At 38.6% G+C, this 24,009-nt stretch overlaps 1 protein-coding gene across 3 annotated transcripts in view; it reads right to left on the bottom strand.

Moving 5' to 3' along the window:
* The window catches only part of TPK1 (thiamin pyrophosphokinase 1), a 303,717-nt gene that overhangs the window by 80,172 nt on the left and 199,536 nt on the right, over positions 1-24,009 (bottom strand). The window lies entirely within an intron of this gene.

The raw sequence follows: 24,009 nt of genomic DNA, 5'->3' as shown, positions 1-24,009 counted from the left end.
TTGCTTTCAGGATATTGCATCTTATACTCCTAATGGGTGAAGCCAAAAATGCCACTGTGTTTCCTGATGTCTGCAGCTGAGGCAGCCTTAAATTCACTCTAAGTTTGGAGAGTTTGTTTTAAATACCAAGTGCTTGGGGCACAACTTTTTCTCTTCTGTGCTTCTGTACTCGGTCTCAATACGTGGAAGCATATAGATAAGATTGAAATATTTTCAGACTCCATGTATCTCATTTGCATGTTCAATGAAATGTCTATGTAGCCAAAACTTATGTTTGTTTTTAGAATCAGAAGAATCAGAAAGAGCTGCAAGTAAACATTTGCCTCTCATATATTCCTTTGAACTGTTCCAACTGTCACTGAAGGTAATGTCATTTACAAGTTTGTATACTAAATCTCTGGACAACTACTACTGTGCTTTCTACTGGAGAGTTTGTGTACATAAGCAACTTCCCTTTTGAAACTTTCCAAAAGCAGACAGGTTTTGTGAACGATTACCCCCTTTCCCTACATTCTAAGATCAGAGGTAAATGCATCTAGAGGAATGCATTACCTGAAATTATACTGCATATATTCTGAATCACTTATCTCTCCACAGTGTATGCAGGTATAACGTACAGAACTGTGATCACATGTGATGTTTACTAATATACATCTCTACAATCCATTGAATAAGGATTTTTTTTCATTAATTCAACAGCCCATTCTATAAAATGAGGGTAATTAAATCTGGGAAGGCAATCTCTCTAAAACCAAATGCCAACTTTTGAAGTACGACTTTTCTGCACCATGGAGTCAGAGTTCGAATTTTTGTCTATATCCCAGAAAGGACATGTGATAAATGGTACATTACCAAAATATGCCTTTTAAAAATTGCAAATACATTTAATCTGCAATTTTAAATATTTAAAGATATCTGGAATGTCATTTGAGATTCTTATGAAGTCTAAAGCCCTTAAGCATCTGTGTCTTATGACACAGATATATATCTATAATTTCATTCACATTGCACACATTTTTAAATACTACTCCCATGATGAAAAGAAAAAAAAATCCCTTGCTCAGAAAGATAAATTCTAATGTTTTCTAAGTTAAAGATAGGCTGCTATGCTGTGTAAAAAGAGGAAATTCTGGTTACATGTTGAACTGGTTCACTGTACAGTGAAGCTTAACCTGAACACGGATGTGGGCTGAACAATAAAAACAGGTTATTTACTGGGGATGTGGAATGTGAAGCACAAGAGGATAATCAGGCCACCAGCTGATCACATCTACAGAGCTGAGAGATGAATAACTGTTTGCTGTAGGCACCTATTTATTTGGCAAGGGAGAAATAAGGGTAATTTCTTTTGCTTTCATAATAAAGAACTTCTGACTTTGGCTAAAAAAAAAAATCGGGTGGCTGTAAGACTGAGAGGCTGGAGAGCAGCCAAAGGTAGAGTTTACCATAGGAATTTATTAAGATAAGCTTGCCCAAAATTTTAAAGTATGTTCTGCTTCATAGGTAAACAGAACATTGCTATTGTACTTCAAGAATTTCTTCTTCATTGCTGCCTTCATATCATCGTGCAAAAACATTTCAAGACACTTACAAAAATGCATAATCTCTTAACACTGCCATCTGCAGAGCCAGAACAAAATGAACAAATGTGTTCTGACTTGGTGAATGAAAGATTCTATAAATAATTCTGTAAATACCCATTAACCATCCATCTGATCATGTTTAATTTTCAGTATTTCTGCAAAAACCTCATTAATGACTTCTGCAAATTACTGACCATGCAGTTGGTCTCAGTTTATGTGACTAGTATTGCGTGTAGTGAGGTAGCACAACACCCAGCAGATTACAGACCAAATCTTCATTTCATTGCAAGGCAACATCTTACTATAAATTTAGATGGCTGAAAGATAGGGAGTTTCTTTTGTTACTTCCACAGATTTATCCAACAATCATGAATTTGAATCACTACTGAAATATGCTGCAGAGGCTTCAGCTAACATGAGCAGAATGAGGTAATCAATGCATCCTAGACCCTTACAGGGCATTTACATTTCTACTTTTGGCAGCCCCTGCCTAGCCCAAAGAAGAGTTGCTTGTTGTTTTTGATTTAAAACCAAAATCTCCCTCCCTCAGAAAAGTCTCACAGGGATCCCTGCATAAACAAGAGAGTCAGCTGATATGTGGAAAAGTATTCGATCCCTTCCCACTTTCAGATTAGCTATTATTAACAAGAGGCTGAAAACAGGCACTCCAGGATGCTTTTTCTGCAGCTGCCTAAAGATCAGCTCCACAATGCCTGCCTGATGGGGAAAGCTCCCTCAGTCACTGGAAAATGAGAAATACAAAACCCCAAACCTACTCTGAGGAACATGAATGACTATTCATCCTCATACTCAAATAAGATTATTGGTAATTACCATGAAACATGCTACTGCTGCTGCACCTTCTGCTTCCATGCAGAGCATAAGCCTGCTCAGCTTTAATCCCTGGAGTAAATAACTCTTTTGAGCCAGGGCTCACATTCCTGACAAAATCTCTTTCCATTGCCTGAAAAACAGCAGGTTTCATGAAACTATAAGCAAAAGAAGCTAGCAAAATGTCAATCAGCAGCCTGAAAAGGTACTTGCTGTCAAGGCAATGCAACATCTCTCGCTAGCAGTCACAAGGCTCTTGCAGGTTCTGTCCACCTCCCACAACATTTTGTCTGTGCTCCAGTGCTCAGAAAGGCTGAGTAAAGGGGCCAACCTTTGTTCTATCAGCAAACCATTTTACTGGCAGTCACAGGCAGACCCTAGGCTGGGGGCCTTTATAGGAAAGCTGTATATTCAGAGGGAAGGGCCTGATTCCCACAGGAAGTAAAAGCACCTGGAACTGCCTCTCAGGTGAACTCACTGACTGCCCCATCACTAATTTTACACTAAATCCCCTTCACATCACCCTGTTGGGGGTCTTCAGGCAGTGCCACCTCTGACTGTGGCAGCCCAGCCCCTTGGGGCTGCTGCACTCTGCTTGTTGCCCACAATCTGTGGCCATCAGGACCTGACCCAGCGTCCCCAGGTCCCCATGGCCCTGCCCTCCTGGGCTCACACCCTCTCCTGTCCCCATCCCCAGGGAGGTGCCCAGTTCTTGGGGCTGGGGTTGGAGAAGAGCTTGGGCTGCCAGGCCCCCCAGTCACCTCCTGGTGTCCAGGGAGCCTGAGCCACTGCACCTTGGATGTCTGCTTTCATCTTACTGCTAAGTGAAAAAGGCTTATGAAACTGGGACATACAAGGGGGGAAAATTGCAATTCAAACTTCTACATCTTTCTGAGTGAGATCTAATATTTCTAAAACAGAAGATAAGAATAATTTAAAAACTGAGCTTCTCTTATAAGTTGAACAGAAATAAAGGTCACAAAAAATGATTTGTTTTCTCTACTAGACCAGTTATCAGTGACTAATGGATTATCTAATAGAATATTGCTATTTTATTGAAAAAGGACACCTCCCAAACCATCTTTTATTCATTCTTTGGCAGAAGTTGTTTCATTTTTCCTAATTTTTCAATATTAAAATGAAGGTCAAAAAGGACCATCTCTTGTCAGTTACAAAATTATTCAACCAAGTCCATTGCATTAATTACAGATTTTATATTCTGCTTGAAATAAGAATGAAAGAGGAAAGCCAAATTAATGTGCAAGGTGCTTATCTGAAACTTAGATTTCTCTTGAAACTAAGAGAAATGCCTTAAGAAGCCACTCTAAGAAAATCAATTTACAAAAATGCAATTGTTTCTTCCTACAGTGAAAAGTAACCAGCCACCAGTATATTGGTATTTTGTTGATGGGCACAGTAAAAGAACATATAAAAACATTTTCTGTAGACTCGTTTACACATGTTTCTTCATGTGCTATTTCTTCAGTTGATATGAGTTCCACTTATACTTTCTAAAAATACTCTGTCTTGAAAGGTCTGCCTTGATTAAGACATCTTTACTTTTATTCTGCAAAAAAGTAGGAAACCACTTTACCATGCCACAACTTTTTTTTTTTTTTTTTTCCTCCCAAACCCCAGAATCAACTAAATTAAAATGACATGCTTCCCCCAAACTCAAGTCCTTGGAACTATATCTGCAGGTCTAATCAATGTAGATGCACCGAAATGCAGAAATTAGCTTTCAGGTCACCATGTACATACCTTCTCTCTTATGCACCACACATTTTAAACATCTGACAACAGTTTTATTTTAGGACGGTTAATCATCCATGAGTATTTACTTATAAAAGCCTGTTTTCAAGGGAACCTAACCAGACCATAAAAATTTGCTTTAGGCAGAGACAAGTACAAAACAGAAGTTAATGCTTTTAGTTTGTTTCCAGAATAATAAAAACACATTTGAGCACTCTTAAGTCATTGACATCAGTGGATCCAATAAAAATTGCTTTTACTTTTAAACCAAGTTTTGCTAACCAGAGTGTAAAGATGCCTAACTGTTCTGATATTTATTTGAGGTCTAAGATACTTCAGAGAATGGTAAAGTCTGGCAGAAAAGGCTTTTCTTGAGAAGGGGGGAGATGTTATTACAAAAGATTCCTTTTTACAGATCTTGCAGAGCAGAGCTGTCACTGGAAAGAAAGTCTGTTGTAGGTCATGCTATCACAATGTTTTTCTTGCTCATCAGTGAAAAGTCAGAATAGTCTTTTCAAGGGCACTCAGTGCCCACCTACTTCTCCTCTCACTAATATTGATGCCTCAGGTTTTGGCTTTTATATTTTTCAGATTTTGTTCTGCTTTAGTGTACAAGTCTAGGCTTCATATTAGGGGATAATAAGCTCTCTCTACAGAACAGGTAGACAAAACAATTCCTTCTCTAGCTGGGGACCCAAGGACAACTGATCCAGATCTCAGGCCCAAGAATATAAACAACAGGGGACTGAAAAGAGAAAACAAGAAGGATGGAACTTCATGGGCTAAAGCTGTGGATGGACAACTAGCTCCAATATGCTAATGGACCAAAACTTATAAAAATGTGAGACTGGTTGTCCATTTTTGTGGCCATTTTGGGTTGTGCTGCCCAAGGTGGATCTACTGAGGCCTCTTAAAAAATACCTACTTTATTCTTTAGCTCCATCAAGTCTCTGTTCTAGGTCAGCTTTCACAAGGCATCAATATCACCATCACTAACATTCCCTGGAGTCCAGTGGGAACTCAGGTGAATCACACTGAACATTTTCAGAAAACGTTTTAATAATGACTTCAGAATATTGTTTAAAACTAGGAGTGTTCATCTATCTAATGCCACATCATTGTCTGTCCTCCATGTATTTTTCTTTCTTATTTCAGATGTATTGACCAACTGTCTAAAAACACTGGTTTGCTATTTTGTCCAATATAATTATCCATAGATAGCTATAACAGTGATCTTTAAAATCAAACAGAATTTTTGTACAGTAATGTTATACGTACAGGGTATTTACATAAAGGTATGATACACTAGGCTGCCTACAAAACATTTTCCCCATTCATTTCTATCCCAGACTCAATCCTATCAAAATTCCTTTAAGAGCTTCTTTATATTCTTTAAAAATTAAGAAACTGCCACAATCAAAGTTGATTTGCTAGAAGCAGGTACTTACTTTCAATGTAGCATATTTATAAAGCATCCCTATACACTGCTGGCAAATGCTACAGGACATATAGTCTATGCACAAGCACACAGGGAATAGTGTTCCCACACCTTTATCCTCTCTTTTTTTCCCTTAATTTCTTCTTTGTTTTTCCCACTATGCTCTTTATTCTAAGCATATTTTTCTATTTGTCTGTAGAGTCAAACACATGAGTCAAACCACGCTAAAACTCAAGCCTACACAAATCCCTCTTACTCATAAATAAAAGAAACAGTAGGGATGGTCTTCGACTAAGCCTCTAATCTGACCTCCCTGGAACTTGGACATATATACACATGCTCAAGGAAACTCCATCACATTTTAGATGAGAGTTACATACAAAAAGTGATGAGATTCAGAAAAAATATCAAGAATGAAGCACAGTGGAGACAAACATACAAGTGACTTCAAAAATGTAGGGATTTTTCTTGTCTACTGAGAGCACTAGAAGTGCCAATAAGACTTGCTATGCTACAGCACATCAAGGTAATGTTTTTCAGCTTGGCACATAACATTTTGACAAGTCATTTAAGGCCTTAAACTTTAATGAATATGGAAGCAATAATAAAAATGCATGACATATACAGTGTGTGTTTGCTGCCTAAGAGAATGTTTTTCTACCAGAATATGTTCTGCCTGTACCTGCTCAAAATGTGGCTAGTTATCTGCTGATGAACTCACAAATGCTCTTAAACTTCAATGCTTTATTATAAAGGTCTATATGGTTTTATTACTTGTGTACGCAAACACACCCACATTTCCCACCCATAATAAATATAAATCAGGAGAGAAATAAGGAATTAAAATTCCTCCTCAGCCATTCTCAACAACTGCAGTAATCTTCATTTTCACCATTCAGTGCTCACACATACAGAAATGCAGGTGCTTATTTCTAGCATTGCTAAGATAGTAAGTTAAATCAGTTGAGGGGTCAGGAACAATGTTTGATAATTCAATGTTTGATAAAGGGTTCAGGTAGCCTTTTGAAAAATTAACTCCTGCAAATGAGGTCTTGTCCCCCTGAAAGAGCTTCATTCTTCTGGGCAGTACAATTACGAAGAGTCTTAGAGAAGTGTAAGATTTCTCATCCGTGTGGGCACCAAAGTTCAGAGAGTGCTAAATACTCTCCTTCCACTTTCCAATTAGCTTTCTCATAAACACATGCATTTTCCTGCTGATGCATAAAACATGTCTGTTAGTCTGAGCAGTGACTTAGATCCAAAGAGTGTCAAACATGAAACAACTAAATCTTCTAAAAAGTCTAATGAAGTAACAGGCAGAGTACACAATTCTGAAGTTGCACCGATATTTCTAGGATATATGTCTTTGGGATATTTCTGTTCTAAAGCCAATATTATATTTCTTTTTTCTCTTAAAAACACAGACAGATATTTGGAGGAGACTCTGAGAGTGTTTTAGTTCTGTTACTTTACAGATTACAAGAACAGACTCATCTTTGCATTTCCATCAAGATGAAAGCTGGATTTTCAAACACTTACTCAGTTTTTACCTAATCTGTCTTAATATCTTAAAATGGAAATACCCTTTTAAAACATCATTCAATTCAGAGTAGCTTTCAAATACTTTCCAATAAATATCAATATACTGCTTTTTCTCTCCTATAACAATAAATGGCACATTTAGACACACCATCCCCAAATGACTATTATAATATACTGTCCATCCATCCATCCATCCATCCATCCATCCATCCATCCATCCATCCATCCATCCATCCATCCATCCATCCCTCCTGGAAGCATAACAGTTATAACACTATGGTTAATAATACCCCCTTCAAAAAATCATATTCCATTTTTGGCAACATATTATGGGTCTATTATGAAACTAGGCTAAATGTTCTTTATTAGATAGCTTTTAATTTTTAGAACTATGCAATTTTCTCCAGGTACATAGGAGCTCACCTACACAGCAGAAAAAAAGGTCAGGAGTTTTGGAAGGGGAAAACACATGTGTAACTGTGATATATTTATAGTCAAACACACAGACCTACAATCTTTAAACCAAACACTCCTCATTATGTATTACATGATATATCATGTTTATGTGATGATAAGTCACAGAAATCACATCAGTTCCTCAGATACAAAGTTACTTCTGAGAAGCTCTGCCTTTTAGTCTGCATTTGTTGAACCTTCACTTATGACCAGGGCCATTCAACAGCAAGGAACACACTGGAAGCAGTGTGTTTATTTCCTTGGAATATTTCTTAGATGAAGAAAAGAAATCACACTTATCATTTGACCCTCAGTTACAGGTAATGAATATTAAGGCTCTAGCTAGTACCAATTATAGCCCATTTTGAAAAGACTGGCATGCCTTGCATGACCTTCTCTGTCCTTAGAAATGGAGGAGTTTGTTTATAGCTGATTTGGGAAACTCATTGCTTTCTGATGCAGAAACAGAACTCAGGTAAGAAAAATGCTCATCCTCCCCATGTATCTCCCTCTGCTTTCCAACTCCTTTCCAATCTTTTTGTGGCTGTCTCCCCACCTGCCACACCACCCTGTACTTGTCACAGTGCCTGGGCTCTAGAGTAGTGTACTTGTGAATATTTACACTTCTTTAAAATAAAATCACAACCAAAACCCAAAGCAATGAATCTCAAAGAATCATTCCCTTTGTCTCAAATAAATCAAACAGAGAAAAATTTTGTCCCTGACATGAATAAATTCTGCCTGGGGGAGCAGTCAACCCAACAAGTAGAGTGAGTGAGTGAGTGAGTGCATGTGTGTGTAGACTTCCAACAGATACTCTTCTATGAACTTAGAGACCATTTCAATCTCCTTTTCAATCTACCATGGATCCAGATAATGCTTATGAGCATCTCTTGAAATTTTTCCTAAATGTACAATAGGAAAACAAATGTTTAATATTTTTATCCCAGTAAATAATCACCATATCCTCACTCTGTTAGTTCTTCAAGTAATTAATTTCATGCTCTCCTTTTATAGCCTGTCTAAAGTCTACAGCACTCTCCAGTCCATATATAATTTGCAAGATCTGCATTGCCTCTCTTCTCTTTGCATCTTTTCACCAATTTCACTCCTGCAGCACATTAAGTACAAATGTTTTCGCTCCATTTGCAAAGTTAATGCCTAACTTGGCCTAGATTACCTAACCAAAAACTTAAAAACCTACTCTACCTTCTCCCTACAGAAGGACAGGCATGATTCTGATTTTCTCATAGTGTATTCAATACTTTCAATTCAATACTTTATTTGACACACAATTTTTGAAGTGTCTTTATTTCAGGAAAAAGAAAGATAAAGAAATGTATGCTAGTTCTACACAACTGTGGTGAATAAGCATTCAACTACATATTTTTAAACTAATTTCAAGAAACTTGGCCTCCCTAAAAATACAGGCCAGCAGCTCCTCCAAGAAATGAAAGAATCAGCTACTTGCTTAGGGATTCATACATCTACATTTACAGATCAGTTTGAATAAGAGAGGGGGAAGGTGTGCCTGTCCATCCGACCACTAAAGATTGTCTGGCTACATACTAACAGAGCTACAACTTCCTGCTATGCTTGAGTAAGCTGTGCTCATGACAGCTCATTGTGCTGGGACATGATATATGTATTTTGTAGACACCTCAGAGAATGAGAACAAACCTTGCTGTAAGCTCTATTATGTGATACCCCAGGATTTTCTTTTGCTCACTCACCTATGAAAGACTGTGATAGCTATAATCATTTTCCCTTCTGCATCTCTAACCTACACATCTCCAACACATTAAAAAAGGCAGGGGGGAAAAACATTCATCTTCTGATGTCTCCTGTGAATTGCTTTTTCTGATGACAATTGGAATAGAACTTGTAAAATTCTGATGAGATGAGAAATGTTTTATTGGATGGCACAGAGGTCATGCACAGGGGCAGAAAGCTGGAAGATGTTAAAATGTAGAAGTTATTATTTCTAATAATTGTCTGCCACACTTTGACTAACTCTTTGTTTCTTCTTTTCCTGGATAAATTGTTCATTAGAAATAATCAGCTATTATAATTGGCATATATATATTTGGCCACTCTAAGCCATGGCATTCTCAGATTCAAGCATATGGGGTTTTTTTTCAGGCTTCTTAAGAAATGAGATTATTTATACAAATCCATCTCTTTATAATTTCTCCTAAGGAAGTTTAGGATGAGTTTTACTATAGAAAAGTGAGATTCTCTGATTTTTCTGAAAGGATTAAGCACTTTCAGTAAAAAAAATCTCCATCATCTCTAAAGGTCATTCTTAATAAAGTCACAAGGACCAAGGAGGAAATAGGTCCCAGTTGACAGGTCCCTGGAAATAGAAACCTGGAAAACTGGATTCAATTTTCAGTATGGTATTGACTCCCTAAGTGCCTGAGAAAATAATTTCCCTTCCTCATGCCTTTGTCTCTCTCTCTCCCCCTCTGCAATATAGGAGTAATATACCCTGAGATCCAGCTAAAGAGTGTGACATGACATGAAGTCCAAGATTCACCAACAGAAGATCAGAGCCCATATGAAAACCTAGGCATGTTATTGTTTGTCATCTTATGGATTCTTCTAAAAATAACTATTTCCGACAAAGACTTTGTACATCAGTTACCCTTCACAATAAAAAATGTTGAGAATACACACCACAGTAACCTGATTTTAGGTGTACAGGCTGAAGGAAAGGATCATGGTATGACAGTTCAGTACAATTTAACACCATAGAGGCCACTATCAAGCACATCTAAATAGTAAGCTGATTATCAGATTTACTTCACTTTCCCCCTCTCCAAGATGACTACAAAGGAGGAGTTATCAAAACAATCAGCTTCAGGTAACCTCTTGCTGACTCAACATTGGATTTTTATCCCTCAAATAGGAAAAAAAAAGAAAAGTCCAATTATAAAACAGTGGTATTAAAATCACCTGCATTTCCAGAGTTCTATGGAGAAATACTGCCAAACTTCAAGGAGAGACAATCTTGTTCTCACTCCCCCAGCTGAAAGTGAAGTTTGCATGGGAGCAACTAGACGCAGGCATTTGGCAGGCATGGCCTTCCAGAGGGAGACACCAGCAGGGAGTCAGCTCCACTGAACTGCAGGGGTTGACTCAGGCTGTTTCAGAAACACGAGCTCCTACTGCCTTTCAAGATGAGAGATTTGAACATCATCATGCATGGGTTTCCAAGGGCTACAGAAATGAGTGATTGCATTCACTTCATTATCTGAAGGCTGTGCCTTGGGTAGGGACACCTTTCACTAGACCAGGCTGCTCAAAGTCCCATCCAGCCTGGCCTTGAACACTTCCAGGGATGGGGCACAACAGTTTCTCTGACTTTTAACAGACTGCAGTAAATAATTAAAACTGCTTAACTTTCTCAGATGATTTGGAATTATAAAGAAGGTTTAGTATTTTATCTCCTTAAGAGTTTTTGAGGACTTTTTGACAGTTCAGTGGGCTTTAATACTAGAAATACTTAAAAATTCCTACACTATTGCTAGAAAACTAATTTTCTAAAACAATAGCTTCATAATACCTCTCCCCTAAGGAGACACAGAATGAATTTAGTACAATAATCTGGAACTAGGTTTAAGTACAAAAAAGAATTTAAAAACAAGAGAGATGTTCATGAAGAGCATTACTATTGATAAACTGGAAATTAGATGTTGCCCTGATATTTCTGCAACTTCACTGTGTGCTTGTGAACAGGAAAGAAGATCCAGAAGTCAGAGAGATGAAAGACCAAGAAATGACACAAGCATTACTAATTCAGTCATATCATTAGGCTTACAGAAAATTGATAAAATATGTGTAATAGGGATGATGAGCTACTCCCTTTATCTGCACAGGTTCTGAAGTGCATCTCTTTTGTGGCATTCGCCTTCTGGCACACCAGAATGGCTGGATTTGTTTATGAGACCTCAGGCTGCTGCTCAAGAGTAGTTCTGCCTCTGGCTATCCATCTCACTCAACAGGAATACACCAGACTCTCCAAATTCCACAAGGATTTCAAGAACCATTAAGCATGGATGGGTTAAGGCTGCATGTGGTAGCTTACACACCTACAACATGTGGAAATAACTCCCACAAAATCCTGAATAGACAGGAGGGTCTATGACTTTATGCAGAGACATACTGGCCCCTCAGAGACCTACTGATTCTTCTCTTGGTGCTCCTCTAATTGCTTTAAAGCTTCAGTCAATACGCTGGGTAGAGTTAATATCTTATCAGTTTTAGTCTCAGTTCCCAGGTTCCTCTAACATAAAGGAAACGGGCAGCTCTTCCTTAAAAACATCACTAAGCTTGCAGCTAATGAGACTGTCTGCCTGTGGCATTGACACACAAGACTAATTCCAGATCTTCAGCTGCTCTTGCTTCACTCTGAAGTGTGTCCTCCAATTGAGGAAAAACTGCTGATGGTTAACAACAGAAGAAAAATACACCTTTTCTTTTTTTCTTTTTTTACCAGAGAGTCTTCCTCTTTTCCCTGTCCTAAAAGAAAAGTGATATGTGAGAAAGAACTGAATAATGTGCCCCATTATTGAGAGATATATACATACTGCAATGCAGCTTTTAAATGCTTGCATCTAAAAACCCTTAAGGTACGAGGTAGGAAGACCTCAGACTCATAACACAAGGGTACATTTCATTGCCAACACTGTGGTTTGTAGAAGAGAATTCTGCAAGCTAATTATTCTTCAATCTGATAATTTGCTCTTTCACCAGAATAAAAGGATTCCCCTCTGGGTGCACCTCCTTCTTTTCCCTCAGGTTCCTCATATTGCTGAAATTGAAGGCCATAATTCAATTAACAAAGGATGGGAACTCTTAATGAAAATTAACCACTCAGAGACAGATGTTGATGACACAGAAATGTCGATACTCCCCATGAAGCACCACTGGCTGTCATGTGGATGGGAAAATGCAGAGACATCTGAACTTCGAATTACACACCAGATGAGGTATCTATACTTACATCTGCAGACCACTGTTCAAAGAAGTGCTTAAGCACAGATTAGATTACATTAATCTGCTTTGCCATATGCTTACATTTATTCTGTATGGGTAACATCACTAGCCAAAAGGTATATGATTTCACAGTAGTGCGTTCTCCCGGATTGCTAAACCACCTTTGGATATCTGATTTCTTATGGCATACATGAAAGCAATGCCTACATTTCAAAATTTTTAAGGTTGGAAGGGACCTCTGGGGATCATCTACTCCAACATCCCTATAAAGGCAGGGTCACCTAGGGCAGGTTACACAGGAATGCATCCAGGAGGGTTCTGAATGCCTTCACAGAGGGAGACTCCACGACCTCCCTGAGCAGCCTGTCCAGTGCTCTGCCACCCTCAATGTAAAGAAGTTCTTCCTCATGCTGAGATGCAATTTCCTGTGCTTTAGTTTATGGCCATTGCTCCTCATCCTGTAACTGGGCACCGCTGAAAAGAGTCTGGCACCATCCTATTGGCATCTGCCTTTGAAATATTTATAGGCACTAACAAGATCATCTCTCTTGCTTTCCTCTAAAACAAGCCCAGCTCTCACAGTATAAGAGAGATGCTCCAGACCCCAGATCATCTTTGTGGCCTCCACTGGACATTCAGTAGCAACTTGTCCAGATACAACACTCCAGATGTGGCCTCACCGGGGCTGAGTAAAAGGGCAGGATGACCTACCTTGACCTGCTGGCCACACTCTTCCCAATGCACTCCAGGATACCATTGCCTCTCCTGGCACTGCTGGCTCAATTTGTTACCCACAATTTGTGACCCACCAAGACTCCCAGGCCCTTCTCTGCAGAGCTGCTCTCTAGGAATTCAGCCCCCAACCTCTCCTGATACTTGGTGTTATTCCTCCCCAGGTTTGGGATCCTACACTTGCCCTTGTTACTTTTCTCTCCACCCAGTGCTTCAGCCTATCAGGATCCCACTGAGTGGCAGCCCAGACTTCAGCTGTATCAGCCTCTGCCCCCCAGTTTCACACTAAGAGCAAACTTGCTGAGGGTACATTCTATCCCTTCATCCAGGTCACTGATAAACAAGTTCAGTAAGACTGGACTCAGCAGATTCCTCACCACAGGCTTCCAGCTGACCACAACCCTCTGAGCTCTGACACTCAGCCAGTTCTTGGTCCACCCTACTGTCCATCCATCTAACCCACACTTCCTACAATTACCTGTGATGATGGTCAGAGAGACAGTGTATTTCCAGCTGGAGTAAATAAAAGGCCAAAGGAAGCTACATCTGTGAAAAAGACTCCATGGGAGGGGCTGGAACTCCTGCTCACTGTTTGCAAACCAGCAACTGCTGAAAAGCTGATCACAGAACCAGTACGGCTCATGTGACTCAAGGTTCAAATGGATTAATGTCACTTTCAGGCTTCATGCTTAAAAAACAGCAAATTAAGGACAGTTGGAAACACAATGCCCACATAATAACAACTTTTGAAAGTTTTGTGTTTGCTTTTGGTGGGCATAGAGTTGAGGACATAAACTCAGCATAAGTGAGCTCTGATTATGCCTCCCTCTTCGTCAGTTTTCCCTTTTGTAAACCTGTTGTGCAATCTCACCCAAAGAATGATTAGGGACTTTTCCTTCTAACTTCATAGAGTCATAGAATCCCACAGGCAGGGATGCCATTCACTCCACCAGGTTGCTCAGGGCCCTGTCCAGCTTGACCTGGAACACTTCCAGGGATGGGGCATCCACAACTTCTCTGGGCAACCTGCTCCAGTATCTCACCAGCCTTGCAACAAAGAATTTCTTTCTAATAGGAAAGAGAGGCATTTCCTTTCCTCTCTTTCAGCTTAAAACCACTGCATCTTGTCCTGTCATTATCTACCCATGTAAAAAGTCCCTCTTGCTCCTTTCTGTGAGCCCCTGTAAAATATTGGAAGGGTGCTCCAAGGTTTTCCTGAAACCTTCTGTTCTCCAGGCTGAATGACTGTACTCCATCAGCCTGTCTTCACAGAAGAAGTGCTCCAGCCCTCTGATCATCTTCATGGCCTCCTCTGGCCTCACTCCAGCAGGTCCATGTTGTGGACCGCAGATCTGGATGCCACACTGCAGGTGGGCTCTCACCAGAGAGGAGCAGAGGCGCAGAATCCCCTCCCTCACCCTCTGGCCATGCTGCTTTGGAGGCAGCCCAGGACACGTTTGTGTCTCTGGGCTGTGAGTGCCCATGGCTGGGTCATGTCCAGCCTCTCATCCAGCAGCACCCCCAGGTCCTTCTCCCCAGGACTGCTCTCAATAATTTCTTCTTACAGCCTCTACTTATGACTGGGACAGGTGTACTTGGACTTATTAAACATCATGAGGAAGACTGTGGGCCCACTTCTCAAGTTTGTCCAGCTCCCTCTGAATGGCATAATTTCAGATGGAAATTTATCCATCACTGGTTTAAAGGAATTTACTCTTTTTCTAACTTTGGTCTTGAGCTTAACCAGTCCTGGTTTATCTCCCTGGCATTTACTTAATGCATTCAGAGACAGCAATCATTTCTCCTTTCAGCATTTTCTTCTGTGAGGTTACATGAGAAACTACAACACTTCCCTTTGTAAGGTGACAAAAACATAAAAAGAGATCAGAGTGGACAGAACCACTATTTCTTGATGTGGCCACAGCCTCCTTCTGTATCAGGAGATTCCAAATTCTTCTCAACAGATACTTGTACAATGGTTCCAACACACTTACTCACTCTACCTGTGTCTCTGCAAGTGTCCCAGAATCACTTAGGTGGGAGGGAGTCTCGGGGGTGCAGCCTTCCCATCAGGTTTTGAACACTGTCAGGGACAGAGATCCTCTGGACAACCTATTCCTGTATGTAATTTGTAATTATGTTCAGAGTAGAAACTTTTCCTTATAGTTACCCTGAATCTCAGTTTAGGGCCACTGTCTGTCATTCTTCTGCTTTGCATCTCAGGAATAAACCTAGCTTCATTCATTTTCTTGAAACCCCTTTCACAGATCCTGGAAGATTGTTTCCAGACTCCTTTTCTTCCTTTTAACAGAAACATATTCACTCCAAATCCCTTAATTTTAGGATTAAGAGTAGGAAGCCTGTGCAGTGCCCTGAAGGTCATTGGCCCAACTGCAGTGCTGACAAGTATTTTTGACTGGAGTTGTCATGAGAGTGACAGACACATTACAGCCTTAAAGACAATGAAGAATTCAATCCCTGATTCCCATCTGCTCTTGGGATGTTCTGTTAGAGCAGAGAGAGTCCTGAAGTAATGTAATCAGTTGTTATCAACATGAAGAAAATTCAGATTGCCAAGTCAATCACTTCCCATGGCAAAGCTGAATAGTTCTACCTAAATCTTGTTTATCAGTGTAGTACAGCATTTTCCCTAGAACCTCTGATATTACCAAATATTATCACTCTTCTGCCCTGACCCTTTTTTAATATTAAGAGTAAATGTTGAAAATCCATACGGTTGACACCACTGCCCTGGCAGATGCAGAATTAACAGTGATACTGTAAGGGATTGCATAAACCTAAGCCATTTCACAAAGGGATTGAATTGAAGAGATAACACACTTTCAAATATAACTGAGGCCAGAATACAGATGCTCACATTCTACAACTTTAACTATTACCAGCACTCAGATGTGAACAGAAAAGTCCATTATTAAATTTACCCCTAAAGGATTCTATAAACCCTTCGGGTCAACAATTAAGTGTTCAGCATTTTTATTTTTTTTATTTTGTAGTAGAAAATAATTTATCACCTACTATCACTTCAATTTTGACTGTTATTTACATTCAGGATAGGAACAATAATATTGATTTTCCCTGCTATATTTTTGATTGTATGAAATAAAATATTTCTTAATTAATTTTCTTTCCAGATAAGGTTCTGTCACAGATTACAGACTTCTGATACTTGTTAGTTTCCCTACAGAACTTTCTGTAACTTAGGCAGGGAGTGAAAAAAATTGCACGCCCCTAAACTATCACTGAAATCCACTTAACACTCAGAGGAAAGTTGCTACTGCAAAACTCTGGTGAAATTCACCTCAAGCAAGGCAGTATGGTGCCTTCAGAAAGACACTGTCACTTAGTGGGTAGAACAGAATCCCAGGATTTAAGAAATTTGTGCTAGCATAATAAAGCTGAACAAAGAGAGCACAGAATGATTTCAGGGTGATGCAAAAGCGCACTGCAGCAGGTATCACCCCAGCAGATTCCAGTACTAAATATGGGGCTGCTTTGGTCATTGGTACAATGAAAAAAAGATGAAACATTGTGAGACCCAAGAGGAATATGATTCTATGATTCTATTTATAGATGAAGCCAGAATGACTGGGGATTGATGAATTAATGCTTCATAGTACACAATTATGACTGCTGAGAGGAGATAAATCCTGGGAAAAATCTTCAGAGTAGCAGTAGCTGCTTAAGTTAAAGATAAAAGAGTTTAGACAAAACTGAACTAAAAAAATAAGATAAGATGTGCTGGGAAAAGACAGTTGATGGGATTCAGGGAAAATCCAGAGGGAAAGGAAAGGGAAAGTGGAAGAAACAAGATTAGATAAAGAAAGTAAGATCTTGCAGTATGATGACTACTTAGTAAGGAGGATGGCATCTGATAAGGCAAGGCACAGAAAGTGTTAATAATTATTCTTCTGAGTTCTCCTACGTCTTCATGTTTAATGGTTGACCTTGAAATTCAAAATATTGCATTACTCCTCCCAGTAATGTTAGGTGTTAGATGATAGACAAATAATTTAAATCATAATCATAAAAATACTACAAAATTGATCTGCTATGTACCAGTTTATGACACCTTCATACGACAAGCATTTGCATAATGTTCCTTTTTCAAAGTATAAAAATACGGTACCTTGTAGAAATAGAAAGCTTATTGAATTATGTACAAAATATTTAAATCTTTTGGTCAGATTTGCAATCCATATTAACAGTCTTTTGATGTACTTTTGTCTTTTTTTTTCTTTTCCTTTTGGGCCAAAAAAATCTATTCACAAAAAGCTTAGAAATTCTTTAGCTTGCTAAAAAATCCCCATATAGGAGTAAAGTCCTACTTGGGAAAAAACCCAAACAAAACTGGAAAGAACATACACACACATACACACATTCTCCAGCTTTCTTCCATTCAGTTACAGAATAAAGACAAGTGAAAATACTGCTGTGATCTTCCTCAGCTTAGCAATATTGTCAAAACAAGATAAAGTTTTACCATCTTCCTATTGATCCCAGTTTATACATCAGCTCCTACCCATAAGCAAATGGCAAAGACAAACATTTTGTATTTTGCTGCTGACCATTTAATGGAAAGCAGAAGAATTGTTTTATAGTACACAAAATTATTAATACCACATTGCACACAAAAGCCCAAAGTATCAGGCCACTGCAAAAAGAAGTTGTTAAAGGACAGGTTGAAAAGATGGATTAAGATTTTGAAGGAAAGAAAAGTAATTGACAATTTTGGGGGAAAAAACTCCAGCAAAACAGCTCTAAGATAATCAGCTTTGTAGCAAAAACTTCTTGTGGTTTCCATAAACCAACAAAATAGGTATTATCATATTGACAAGATCATATCACAGCAGCTAGGGGCAACAACAGAGAGCAGGAATCTCATTGGAAGAGTTTTATTTAGGGCCAAGGTTCTCCTTGATGATCATCCGTCAGCAGCTGCAGTAACTAATTAAAAATCTGGGCAAATATTGAAAAAAGTTGCAAGCAGAACTGTTGACACTTACCAAGTGCAAACTATTGATTGAGAATCACACTGGATGACTTCAGAATTTAGAAACATCTAAGTAATCCAATTAGACTCCTTACCTCCTTACATCATCTTCTCTTGCAGACACCTTTAAGATGTGAATTCAAAACCAGCTGTGTGATTATCATATCCTGCTATAGAATATGACTTGTTTATTAACAATTATGAACAGATGAAAATTTCATTTAATAAAGACTATTTTTTTCACTTAGTAATGATGTTTTGGTACTTTCCTTTCCTCTCTGAATGATAGGTACTTTATTAAACTGGTTACCTGCAAGCTAACAAATTGACATACGATTTTTTTGTTTTCAGTTTGTCTTCCTTATAAAGAAGAAATCGATAAGTATTAGATGTCATCCATAAAGTTGATGCAGGTTGCACTTTAAACTGATGTTAAATAAACTGTTTAAAAGGATTTGACTATTTCAAAAGCTAATTATTTTTTCCAAGGTTCTATATAATCTTGGTATACTTCATACTACACATCTGCTGATGCTGGAATAGAAAAAGTTACAAAGAATGTAGCTGTTAAGAGAAAATCCACCCAAAAGTTTCCTTCTGTAGCAGTGAGAAGCAAGATAGCAAGTGGATATTTTCCAGGTCAGAATATTATTGACAAATAGGAATTAATTTTGGATTACTGATATTCAGTAAAACAGAGAAATCCTGTGCAAAACCATGAAGCAACACCACTTTAAGCCATGAATTACCATGAAATAAACCTAAGTCCTTTAGACCTGTGGCCTTTTGTAGGTCACATTTACATAGGCCCACTACATTACCACAGGAAAAGAATGAATTGGTCCAGCTGATTTTCCAAGGAAAGAATAAAAAAACAGGCTAGTTTAGGTCCTATTTTAAGAACAGAAGTTGTGCTATAACCAAGTCCTCAATGTTTCTTATGAAAGACGGGAACTAAGGCAGCTAAACTACCAATACAGAATTTTTTTTTTTTTCCCTGAGAAGCCACTTCAATGTAATACTAAACCTCTGGAAGCACAAAATCTGTTTCTGCAAGGTTTTCTGTGAAGGACTCAGGCACTCAGGCTCCCAGAGAAAGGTTGGATTAAGACTTTTCCTCAGCTAATATTTTTGACATTGCAGTGTTTCTGTCCAGCTGAATGGCTGGCTTTCTCATAGAAAAAGTCAGAAAAAGTGGCATTTATCAAAGAACAAGGAGTTGTATATTTGTGAATTCCACAAGGAACTCGAGGCACAGAGACTGACTGCTTTGTCAAGTAGATTGAATTCCAATAGTGTTCTTTGAGAGAAGATATCAAACAGGGGAGAGAGCCTTTCAGGACAATAAACACTGTAAGTACTAAATGCATTTTTAAATATTAGATATATGTTTAAATGCCTTCCTTTACAACTGAAACTGAATTTACCCATCAAAAATACATATCTAGGAAAAGGAGACATTAAATTTCCAGATCCCAAAATTATCCCCCATAGGAGGCACATTCATCAGGGATTTTCTCCATTGAGTGCAAGCCAGATCTGCTTCTTACACACGAGGCAGTACAAAACTGATTGGATAACTCATTCTTGAGGTTCCTGCAAATTTCAATTACTGGCTGCCAGAGAAAACTCACAAGCTGAAGGTATATACCCTGAACTTCCCATTAAACTTTACAAGCATGGACACAAACCAAATCAATAACATTGGCACAGAGAATTGCAGCAACAAACCCCAGCAAAGTTTCTGGTCTTTGTACCTTCTCTCACATCTGCTGCAGCGTCTCCATCTAGGAGCACATCTTCATGCCAAGTCACTCTGTCTGCACCTGTAAATCACTTCAGGTAACAGCCCTGGAACTCAAGCCAACCAGCACAGCAGGGCTCATGTGCATGTGGCTGCTCTCTCTGGGCCCCATGACAAGGTGGTCCCTTCCAAATGTTTGGGAAGCAGTTCCTGGCCTGTGCTAAACCCGAGGCATGCCCAGACGCCATCTGTGAGAAGGATGGCTGGCTCCCACTGAAACTGTGCTCAGGACCATGCTGACTAATTATCTGCACAGCCTCCTCTGTGGCAATATTTATGTTAATTAAGGGCCTTGCTAATACTGTTGTTACTATTACCATGACACTATGTTCCACCCAGTGCAGGGCAGAGGGTGTAATGGCATTTTGTAAATAACCAAACGAGCCTCACAGTACCCATTCAGAGAAGGACATGGTTTTTACCCAATTTACAGTCTAGGAGACCATGGGATCAAAAGACTACCCAATATACTTCTCTTCAAGGAAATGATGGTAAAGAGCCAAGAATAAGGGATGGAATTCCAGATTCTTATTGCTCACATTTAGCTGCTGGGCTGCTACCTATGATGTTAAATTATTCATCGTTTCTCACAGGGAAGGCAGGCACACACTCAAAAGAGAAGCCGGGTGCAAGAAAAAGGGTTATCAAAGTATTCACACACTCTTTCAAGAGTTAGTTAACTGACAAAAATATGTTGCTGTAATGCATTTTCATGTGTAGGCAGCAATTCTCCTCTACATCCTAGGGCTGGAATCCTGTGTGGGGAAAACTGAACTGCTCAGTATATGTAAGAGACAGGCCTCATTAACTCTTGGACATCTTCTCATTTCTTGGTCATAAATCCTATTACCTTGTATTACAAACTGCCATAAAACTCACAGATAAAAGATAATTTATGCTCAGTGTACAGAAGCTAATGTTTCTGTACTCCTGAGAAGCACACAACCAGAAAATGAGAAAGTATGTATGTGAAACCTTAAGCCATTCATATTGAGCATGGCTAGCATGATAAACATGACTCTAAGGGAATTATGCTCTTCAGCCAGGGTATAGTCTAATGGTAATTGATATTACCAAATTTCTAACATAAAATGTATGAACTCTTGCATAAAATGTCCCGCTTATAAAGACTGATTACTCCTTATTAAAAATTCAAGCTTTCCTCCCTCCCCCACTACAAAATGAAATATGACATCTACTCAGTACACAGGTACATTTTTTTTCTTTTTTATTTTTTTTCAAACTCCAGTCATCAGATAAGGAAATGCTTCATAACAAGCATCACATCCTAGAATTCTTACAAAGTTTCCCTGTTTCTGACTGCTATCCTAATTAGTGTTGCATGGCACACAGAAAATAACAGCCCTTGGAGTTGGCAGAATCAAAGGCAGCTCAATCTTTTATTTGCTTTTTCTCTGAAGCAATTTAAATTCCTCAGACTTTGGCACTGATTTTAACTGTATTGGTTATCTGCTCAAAGGAATATTTTGCTTTGAGCAAATGTGCTCATTTAGGCTGCTTGTCATTAGTTTTCCTTTACCATTTAGACAAAAGAAAATCTTTCACTGTCAATTTATAAATACTGTAGCTACAAACTGTGTTCTCATTGTGTGGGCCCTTCCATAGGTGCAAGTCATTTCATGCCTGCTTTCTTTTCTTCAATATTTTATTAGTGGTTTGACATATATTGAAATTAATTTATCTAATTTTACATACTTACAGTCTATATATCTACATTTCAGCCTCCCACCCCGTTTCTCCATAGAGAGCATGTAGACAGGTATTTATGGGATGTAATTATTCCCATCTTTTTCCTCTTTTCCTTACAGGAGCTCATCCTTAAAAGTCAGAAATAAACATAAGAGACTTGACTTCCTTGTGGTTTTCTTTGCTTTCCATGTGAAAACATTTTTATCTATATATTTCAAAAACTTGCACTGTCTGTCTATTTCCCAAGAAATGCCTCAATAGTCAAAGTTCTAATTACTTGGATTCAGCACTTGGATAATGTTATTGGCTGATGAAAAAAGGCATTGTTTACCTGGTCCACCTTGCCTGGTAGTCTGCACTAGATCCCAAATCAGGCATTGTCCTTGCCGTCTTCCTCTTCCAACCCTGAAGACTTTTAGCAAGCCCATAATGTTTCCTGAAATGCTGTGGACCCTTTACAAGTGTGTTAAGTATTTATGTATTTCTTCTACCATAACCTTCTACACCAACATTGTAACAATGTGAAATCTCTCTCTTTCAAACAATTAATAGATTTTTGGTGGCCTTAGATATCTACTCACACTACCCTCCTCTTAGTTTCTGCACTGGTAACTATAAATTCAGCAACTTGACTTGTTACTCCCCTTGTTATCCTTCCTAGGGCTCCTAAGGAATTACCAGTCTATGTGCTGTATCCAGACACTTTAGACTCTGCCTAGGTACACATGACAGAGAACCACTCTCCTGCTATAATGAACCAAAGGCTAACGTTATTTGCAAACAAAACCATAATTATGTTTTGCTCATATATTTTACCCAAAGAATCCAATAAAGATCAGATTCTTCTTCCCAAGAGAGAGAGTTTCACTTCTACATTTATAGAAATGTTTCCACTCTACGTTCAAAAAAAAGCAACATGCTCTCAACTTTATAATTTGCATCAGCATTTGAAGCTCAAAACCTTGCTTCATTTATTGCACAGTTTCCAGACTTGCATTTCGAACAGTCAGTGGCTTTCCCACTGTGTTAAACTCCCTCCTACCTTGATTTTAAATTACAAAGGGAAGAGAGGGAAAAGAGAGAATGTCATGATTGTGGCTGTTTGGAAGAGAAAAATATCAAGCTGAACTCCATTAAAAAAAAAACCCAAAAAACAAAACAAAAAAAAAACCCACCCCCCCACCCCCCCAAAAAAAACAAACCAACAAAAAACGAGAGTACTTTCAAACTTAGGATCCTTGTGTCTCTCAGCTTATAAACTACTCACTTTTTAAAAGAAAACCAACTATCAACTATTCAGGATTAATGTTATTATCTGTTATTATCCACAACAGTTGACTGAAAATGCCAACAGTGACAAGTTTAAACCAACAATGAAAAGCAATTTTGTGTCAAAGTTAGCACTGAGATTGTTTAAATGGCCTGCCCCTATATCTGCCCCTTATTTCTGTAAGCTAGAAACAGCCTGAAGTTTCCTGTGGAACTCTGCCCATCTACAAAAAATATTAAAAGCTTTTTGTACAGCATTATTAAAAATAGAACAAAGAAGTTTCCAGAAAACAAAACAATTAGCAACCTCCCATTTCTATTTTAAATGCACAGATCATGTTGTTTTTTTTCAAGTTTTAAAGGCTTTAATTATTCATGGAAGACTCATGAAAGCAACCTTACGCATTGCATTTTAAAGCTGCTTATGGAAAAGATGAACGAAAATAATTATAAATCTTTCCAGTCTTAGTAAGAGTTTTGTAAGTTAAACAGGAAATTGTCCACTTTATTTCAGTTCTTCAACATGTTCTTAAAAATACCCTAAAAGAAATTTACATTTGTCAGCAAAGTACTGCACTCGCAGATCAATTACAAGCAAGTTACTCCTGACTTTTAGATTTTTACCAGAGTTACCCTTTATTTCTCTTTACCCCTCACTCTTGCTGCCTCCATCTATTTAGTTGTGCAACTAATGATCAGAGTAATTCCTCATCATACTGGCAAAACAGCTCCTGTGCCTACTATCTTTCCTGCAGACACAGTGTTTCAAACTGTTAATAGAGCACCTGCCCCTGTGGCTTTAAATCTATAATCTCATAGAACTTCATTAATGCTTTTCTCAAATTACACTGAAGCACATCTTCAAGGTGCAAGGTTGTGT

Source organism: Molothrus aeneus, chromosome 1, assembly GCF_037042795.1.
Source record: "Molothrus aeneus isolate 106 chromosome 1, BPBGC_Maene_1.0, whole genome shotgun sequence".
Lineage (NCBI taxonomy): Eukaryota > Metazoa > Chordata > Aves > Passeriformes > Icteridae > Molothrus > Molothrus aeneus.
Note: the sequence above shows the minus strand (reverse complement) of the source record. Positions and strands in the feature narration are given on the sequence as shown.